Source organism: Benincasa hispida, unplaced genomic scaffold (assembly GCF_009727055.1).
Source record: "Benincasa hispida cultivar B227 unplaced genomic scaffold, ASM972705v1 Contig384, whole genome shotgun sequence".
NCBI lineage: Eukaryota > Viridiplantae > Streptophyta > Magnoliopsida > Cucurbitales > Cucurbitaceae > Benincasa > Benincasa hispida.
In genome coordinates, this window is record NW_024064828.1 from 574,433 (window position 1) to 582,833 (window position 8,401).

General features: G+C 39.0%; 1 non-coding gene across 1 annotated transcript; it reads left to right on the forward strand.

Annotated features, from left to right (window-relative positions):
- The first annotated feature begins 641 nt into the window (after window positions 1-641).
- LOC120069403 lies at window positions 642-748 on the forward strand. The gene has a single exon (XR_005479524.1). It is a non-coding gene; the product is annotated as a small nucleolar RNA R71 (small nucleolar RNA).
- The last annotated feature ends 7,653 nt before the right edge of the window (window positions 749-8,401 follow it).

Here is an 8,401-nt window from a genome sequence, read left to right on the forward strand (position 1 = left end):
TCACCTGGTTCTAGAGAACTGTCTCATTCTTTTCGATGTACTGTTTTAATAGGTTCTTCAGAGAGGATGATGGCGGTGCTTGAGAGCTGCTGGCTTATTGTTGCTGTTGACCGTTAGTTCTTTGGAAAAATCCGTGTGATCGTTCTTTTTGTACCATAGGTTGGTAGCCTTGTTGTTGGTTATTTTTCCAAGCATTAGGGCGGTTTCTCCACCCTAGGTTGTATGTGTTTGAAAAAGGGTTGTTCTTGACAAAGTAGATTGACTGCAGATTTCGTGGACACTCTTCAACCGAATGCGATTCTCCATATGTAGAACAGCTGGTGCTTGTCTGTTCTATCGCGTTGACTTGCCCTCTTTGCACTTCGGGATTGTTTATTGTGATGCCTTGTAACAAATTTATCATCGCATTCATTTGATTTTGCAAAGATGAGATGGCACCATTATTTGCGTTACCTTTTCTGGGTTTTACTTGTTGATCGCTTTCTTGCCAATCTTCATGGTTTTTAGATATGCAATCAAGAATGTTCTTTGCCTCATCATAAGTCTTGTCCAGCAGATTGCATGCTAATGCCGCATTGGCAGCTGTCTGCATTGCAGGATTCAATCCTTGATAGAAAATCTCCATTTGAAGGCAGTCTGGCAATCGATTGTGCGGGCAGTCGCGCACTAATCTATTGAACCTCGCCCATGCGTCACTGAGCGATTCTTCTTCTTCTTGTTCAAAATTGGTGATTAACTTCCTTCTTCTGGCATTCTCTATAGGAGGGAAATACTTCTTCATAAACTTCTCCACGACCTGTTCCCATGAAGTTAACTCTCCTGGTTCGAGGGAGTATGTCCATTTTCTTGCTTTAGCGAAAATGGAAATATCGTGAGTCAAACATCAGCGGAGATATTAGGGAACACAAAAGTGTTACAAATTTCAATGAAGCTTCGGAGATGGGCATGCAGATCTTTACCTCACCGTCCACCAAAATGTTCTGCTGTCTGGATCATTTGTAACATTACCGGCTTCATCTCAAAACCTGATCAATCCAATACTGGCCTCATGATTCCTGGGGAGAAATCATACAAGTTTGGTGACGCATAGTCACGGATGGGTCTATTGCGGTCATTCGCCAGTAGGATAGGATTTTCCATTATGTTGTTTACATTTGCGGCTCGTTCTTTCGGTTGTTCAGCCATTCTGTGAGTTTTTCCTTGTTGTCGATGACTGTTTCTCTATCTTTTGCGAAATGTTCTTTAGATCTCTGGGTCGTAATTGGGCTCAGGAGCGTGTCCTTCGCTCATGCGACACTTGCTTCTTCCCTTACCAAAGGAATGGAAATGCACAGAGGTCGAAAGTTGCAAAGAAAATCAAAATGGTTTGCTGTTAGCGCAATATATACCGTAGTCCCCAGCAACGGCGCCAAAAACTTGATGCGTGAAATTGTGATGCGATGTGATGTGAGTTGCGGTGATGTGTGTTATGCTGTGATTATGCAAGTTTTCCTAACAAGGCCTAAGTATAGACATTCTTAGGTTTCCTGGTATGTCCAGGGTCGAACACAAGGACTACTAAGAAGATACGCGACAAACACTTTGATTCTATTGCGATAGTAAAAACAAATGAAGTGGATAGTGTTTTGATTGAGATTTTTCCTATGCGACGGAGTTTAACACAGAGTTGATGAAAGCGTAAAGTTACAATAAGTATGTGATGGACGGGTTGAGAAGGGGTTTAGCTAACATTTCTTAAGATTGTGCACAAGTTATGCAATCATGCAACACACAAATATCAATACTACATTTCTCAATGCAGAATGCCATAATTCCTATTTCTAGGACGCATGCGATGCATATGCAAAAAATGTCGATAGAACTTATTTCTAAGTTCCTATTCTTGCTTATGCAATCTAGTCTGACTCTCTCAACCCTAGATTCTATCTTTAGACTACTCTCTCAAGTATGTCCAAATGCCAAAGAAGACAAAGTGACCGCATACCACCAATCCTATTTCTAAGGCGCATGTGATGTGTAAATAGCAGATAGAACTTATGTCTAAGTTTCTACTCTTGCTTATGTGATCTAATCTAACTCTCTCAAGCCTAGATTCTATCTTTAGACTACTTTCTCAAGTACGTCCAAAGGTGAATGATGCATACATAAGATAAGATGATCGCATAAAATGTAAATCTTAAGTCATGCTAGCTAAGTACTTCTCAACCCATTCATAAATTTAGCTACTCATGCGTGGTATGGAGAGATTGAACATATAGTGAAATGAAGTTTCCATTTTTTGCAAATAAAGTATTGAATACAAAATAACAAATAGAATTGAGAGATAACAAGCCCAGTAAGCAATGTCTTGCTTCCCCTGGCCTTTTACACTGCTATTTATCACTTCAACTTTGTTCTTGTAGTGGATTCTTGCACACGCAAGGGTTGGACCTTTCCCCTTTGTATTGCTTTCCGGTAGTCTCTCGCCCTGGGAATGATCTCTCTCGGCTTTGCCTCATCTCCTTGCTCTCTCTTCGTCCTCTATGTATATATATAAGTATATGCGTGAACAGACTAATTAACTAACTCCCTTTCTCTCTGGTGGTGTTCGGTATTTATAGATTTCAAGATGAAGCAACTTTTCTTACAATGATTGCAATGATGGGCGGCATTAATTTCCCTATTCTGTTGCGCCGTTTAAAAGTCACCGAAAGTTCAATGTATTTGCAATAGTATGGCTTTTAACGGATTGTTAACTAAATTCAGAATCGACCGTTATCAGCTTTACGTCCCATCACGATTTATTATGCTGCTGCCTTGATGCGAGGTTTTTATGCGATCACCATTTGAGAAACTTCTCGCGGTTGCATGTCTTGCGATCGCAACTTCAAGGGTGTTGTCGTATTGTGCCTTTGGAACGCAATTTCATATGCGTCATCACATTGTTTCTACACAAAATAGGTAGATTAACTGCTTTTATGCGAAGAGAACTCGCGATCGCAATTCCTTTCAGTTTAGCGCTTTCAGACATGATATTGCCTATTTTACCATCGCATTCTCTCATTGTTTTACTTACTTGTGCTGTAATAACTTATACTTCTACCAATTACCATATTGAGAACGTGTTCCCGAATAGATGACCCCTCGTGCATACGTGAATTGAAGATGTACTTGAGAGCTTCGTGCCTAAGCTGTGCGGACGGTTGTCCGAACATTCCCCTCAGGGACTCCATGATCTCACATGCAGTGACCATGGGCTCATGCTTCTTGGCCAAGACTTTGTTAAGGCTTGCCAAGATATATGCTCGAGCCTTTTTTTTTTTGCCCTTGTCCATCGCTCATATGCTTCTCGAACATTTCCAGCAGCAGTAGAAGGTGGAATAGAAGACACTCCTCCATCAGGATGAAACGTAAGTCATCGATGATTAAAGTCATGTTTATGTTGTTTTTCCAACTAGCATAATTTTCGCCAGTTAATTTGTCGGTGGCAAGTAAATTTGGAGTAGCAGTAGCCATTTTAAATTACTGAAATAGAACAAACTTAATTAAGTCTATTTGCATTAAACCACTATCAGAAAACCAATCAAGTTTTAGCAAAATAGTCTAGTGTACCCTAAGTGACATTTATTTTGCAATGATGCTTCAATGAGGTAGGACAAAAGTCACTATAGGGTGATCAAGTGCCCCTTCACTGAAATGAGACATTCTCAACCATTAAATAGAAAGAACTCCTTGTAACTATAACTAGTAGTCACCATTGTTCGGTCTAGAATTTGTTAACATTCTTAACAATTCTGTGTAAGTGTAACCCCTCATTTTAGATTCTAGAGTCCTGCCCTAAAGAGCAAACCTTAGGGAAAAGCCGATTAGAACAAGAGACTAAAGCAACCCTATCCATTTCTGGAGATCAAATAAAGCATCATGCAAAACTTCCATCCTTTAAAGGGACACCTACGATTCCTCGAGGCGATGCATGAAACTTTATCCTACCTAATGAGAGAGACCGAGGGATATGTTGTCACAGGTCCTGCTCCCACTTACTATAAACACTCTCTACATTCACCTTGGTATTGACCTATCCAAATACCACCCGTAGGGGGATACCCATGGTGCCTCGAGGTCGAGGGTAGATTCACGATGTGAACTTTTAGGGAGAAACGTGTAGAGGTTAAAGTGAAGTATCATATACCTCATTTTCCTCTCAGTAAGTGTTCTACCTAGGGTTCATTAACTTAGAAAATCCGGCTACTGAATTTATCTAAGTATTTGTTTAAATTGCTTAAAAACAACTCTTGCTTTTGATGATTAAACAACTTTTATTCAAGTTCATTAAACTCTTTAATAGACTTTCATCAAATTTGCATGTATGTAATAAATCTATCTAATTCACCTTTTCTGGTAGGTTCCCAGGTAGGAGTGCGATGTTTCGATCGACTTAAGTACCCCAGCCTAGCCAAAACCAACCTTAGACAAAAGGTCCCTTATACATTTGTTACATATTTAATCTTTTATTAGGAATCAATTTAATCCTATTAAACTGATTTAAAAGATTAAACTTAGATTTCTAATCATTAGAAATGTGATCTTATGTCTATCTCAATCAAATTTTAAAACACTTTTAAAAAATGATTATAGCCTAAGGTCTGCATGCAACTTTTTATTATTGATTTTAATTCTAATTCATTTATTATAACACTTATAACAAATGAAACAGTTAAAACCAACCATTGCAAGCTAGACATACATAAGTTATTTATAACAATTATAAATTAACCTGAGGTAGTGTCATGCTTCATGCAATGTTCATTCATTACTAATATATAACTTTTATATAACTAGGTATTGAACTATGCTATAGCATACATTCCATACAATAATTCAAACTTATATTATAACATTTATAATATAAATAATGCATGGATATGTTATAATGCATGCATCATATACTATAAATCTTAAATTTTATGATGCATGAGCATGCTTTATGTAAGTTAAATCATGAATACTAATATATTATAACACTTATAATATAAAATGATGCATGAAAATAAATGCATAACCTATGGTGGGTTTTAAAACTATATGACATACATTATGGCATATAAAATAAACATACATCACATGTATATTTAACTAAAGTTGATGGACCGAGATAGATAATCTCAAAAATGGGAAATAAAGGCTAACTTATTACAAAATTGTGTCCACCGGTTCGGAACAAGTGAACCGAGTCTTGAATCGCTTGCCTCGAATCGCTCCACCAAGAACCCTTGTAGATGATCGTGTAGCAAACTCCTGATTGTCGAGTGATGGCGGGAAATTAGAAGTCAATTTTACTCGACAACCAAAATCCCGTGGATGCAGTATGCGATGCATGTTCCTAAGATATGCGTTGACAGTCATGCGTCGATGGTCATGCGTTGGACTGATAATGCGTTAATGAATGTATGCGATGACCATGCGTCCTACCACAAGTTTTCTTGCACCCACGCCAAGTATAACACGAATGCAAGTTTCTCGGATAATCCAAGGTCGAACACAGGGACTTGTAGCTATATATATGCGGTGATATGCATGCGGTGGTTTAAATAAAAGAATGGAAGGGATGTTGCTAAGTTAATCTTACTCCTACTCCTATCTAACAGAAAATGCAATGAGAATATGCATGAAAGGTAGAGATGCAACAAACCTTGACATGAAATAAATGTGTGGAAAAATAGATAAAATGCGGAGATGATTTCATTGTAACCCTTAAGAGTGACCGCAAGGGAAACCTTAGTCAACGCAAGCCATGCGATCATGCAACACACATACAATAGTAAACCACCTCTCGGTGCGAATGCTACGGCTTCTAATGCTAGAACGCATGTGATATATGCGATAAGTATATAGGACCTACACATAAGCCTCTATTCTCATTTATGCGATGACAGAGTGACACACACAAAAATAAGGCAACCACATAATATCATACCTATTCCTAGGGTGCATGCGATGCAGTGGTTACAAACAGAGCTTATCTCTAAGTCCCTATCTCTTTCTTATGCTGATCTAATCTCGCTCTCTCGAGTCTAGATTCTAACCTAACTATCTCGAGTCATTAGATTCTTTCTTTAGACTCTCTCTCGAGTAGCTTTAAAGGGGTGTTAGGCACAATATAAAACAAGACAAACACATGAACTTGGTTGACACAAGATTACTCCTATCTCTAGTGAACAATGCATGCCTTGCTTAATGCGTCCAACCACTTACCCTCTCGGGCAGTTGATTGTTGCTGACTTTACTCAAAGACAAGCAATGCGTTAGCTTATAGACAGGTGTAGCAGCAGCTTCACACTAAGAAACTAAGATTACTCATACACTCGCGCAACACACACCTCTCAATGGGTTGCTACATGTTTCATATTCCTAATCCACATGACTAAGTATGCAATACCCAAGCACTCTTAGTAAGTGTTGCAATGAAAGTAAAGATGCTAAGCAAAGAAGATGGAGATGGAGTCGAAGGAATAGAGAAATGCATTGAAACAGATTGTATTAATTCCTTAATTCCAAAATGTCATACAATACAATATGAGAAAAGAAAGGGAAATGAATTGACCGGCTGGAAGCAAAGACTTGCTCCCAACAGATGTGCGTCAAGGCTGCCGGTGGTGCCATGATGTGCGGAGGAACTGACTCTCTCGAGATCTAGCTCCGGTCGAAGGCTCCGGTCGTCACTCGGAATGGATGAAGAAGGTGAAGAACTCTCAAACTTCTTCTCACACGTTTATCCAGATCCCGGGAAAATCCCGGGATCACAAGGATCATCCCCAGATAACTTGAATTTTAGCTCATCGGCTTCTATTTATAGAGCTTGGGTCGCCGTTAGCATTAATTGGACTGCTCTAAGTCTGACGTTCGCCGGATCACAAGAACCTCTACCACTAACGATGTGGTAGGTGAAATGTCAACATGATCTTTTGGTTTGTCTCGAGGTAGATGCGTTGATGCGTTCATTCCACCAACCTTGCGTTGATCCCATTAGAATTCATTGTCGTGTAGCTGCAATCATTCAATGGCCACATTTTCTTAATACCACAACTCTACATGATGACCGCAATCGCTTGACGAGCGCAACTCCCATGCGATGGATGCATAAAACTGGTTATCGCAACATCCATGCGTTGATCGATGTGTTTTCCTTTGCGATGGAGTGTTTCTCCGCTTGCGGTCATCTATGCAGTGGTCCGATTTCTACGTTCGCATTCATTTCCTGCATTAGCTACAAAAATAGAACATTGAACGCATAATTAACGCAAATAACGGGTTGGCTGAGATTAGACATGCTAATTGATGCAAGCTCACTTTCTCGTGAATTCCTATCATGATTGCTGCATATTCTGCCTAACAACCTTCATAATTCTAAGTTAAAGGCCTAAGATGACATGCATTTCTACATGTCATCATCGAGCAGCGAGACGATGATAGTCACGCGTCGATGGTCATGCGTTGATAGTCATGATGGTGGGAAATTAGAAGTCAATTTTACTCGACAACCAAAATCCCGTGGATGCGGTATGCGATGCATATTCCTAAGATATGCGTTGATGGTCATGCGTCAATGGTCATGCGTTGGACTGATAATGCGTTAATGAATATATGCGATGACCATGCGTCCTGCCACAAGTTTTCTTGTGCTCACACCAAGTATAACGCGAACGCAAGTTTCTCGGGTAATCCGAGGTCGAACACAAGGACTTGTAGCTATATGTATGCGGTGATGTACGTGCGGTTGTTTGAATAAAAGAATGAAAGGGATGTTGCTACGTTAATCCTACTCCTACTCCTATGTAACAGACAATGCAATGAGAGTACGTATGGAAGGTAGAGATAAGAAAAACCTGTTGGATCGATATGGCAACCCTAGAGAGGGGTGAATAGGTTTAATTAAACTTTTTTTCTAAATTAACCCAATTAAACTAATTAATACACTTTTTATAAATAATAAGAAAATTTTAATTTATGCAACAAATAAGATGACAAAAATATGATAATTTAATTCTATCAAATTTTAACAAATAAATAAGAACAAACTAAAACATACAATAAACTGCTTAAATTAATTACAAAAATAAGAAGGAAAGAGTTAGAGAAGAAGACACCGTAATTTTTATAGTGGTTCGGTCAAACTCGACCAACTCTACTCCCCAAGCACCTCTTGGGAATTTGAATAAAATCTTTTCGACTCCTTCCACGGATTAGAGCCCAACCGTTACACCACCACTCCTTTTACAGGTTCAAGAGCAAACCCAATCCTTTCCACGGTTTAGGATCAAACCGTTACAAATGTTGGAATTTTTGAAGAACACAATACAACTCTCACTAGAGTAGATTTACAAGTTTAAGCACTCAACAAATTTATCCTCACAATACAATAACA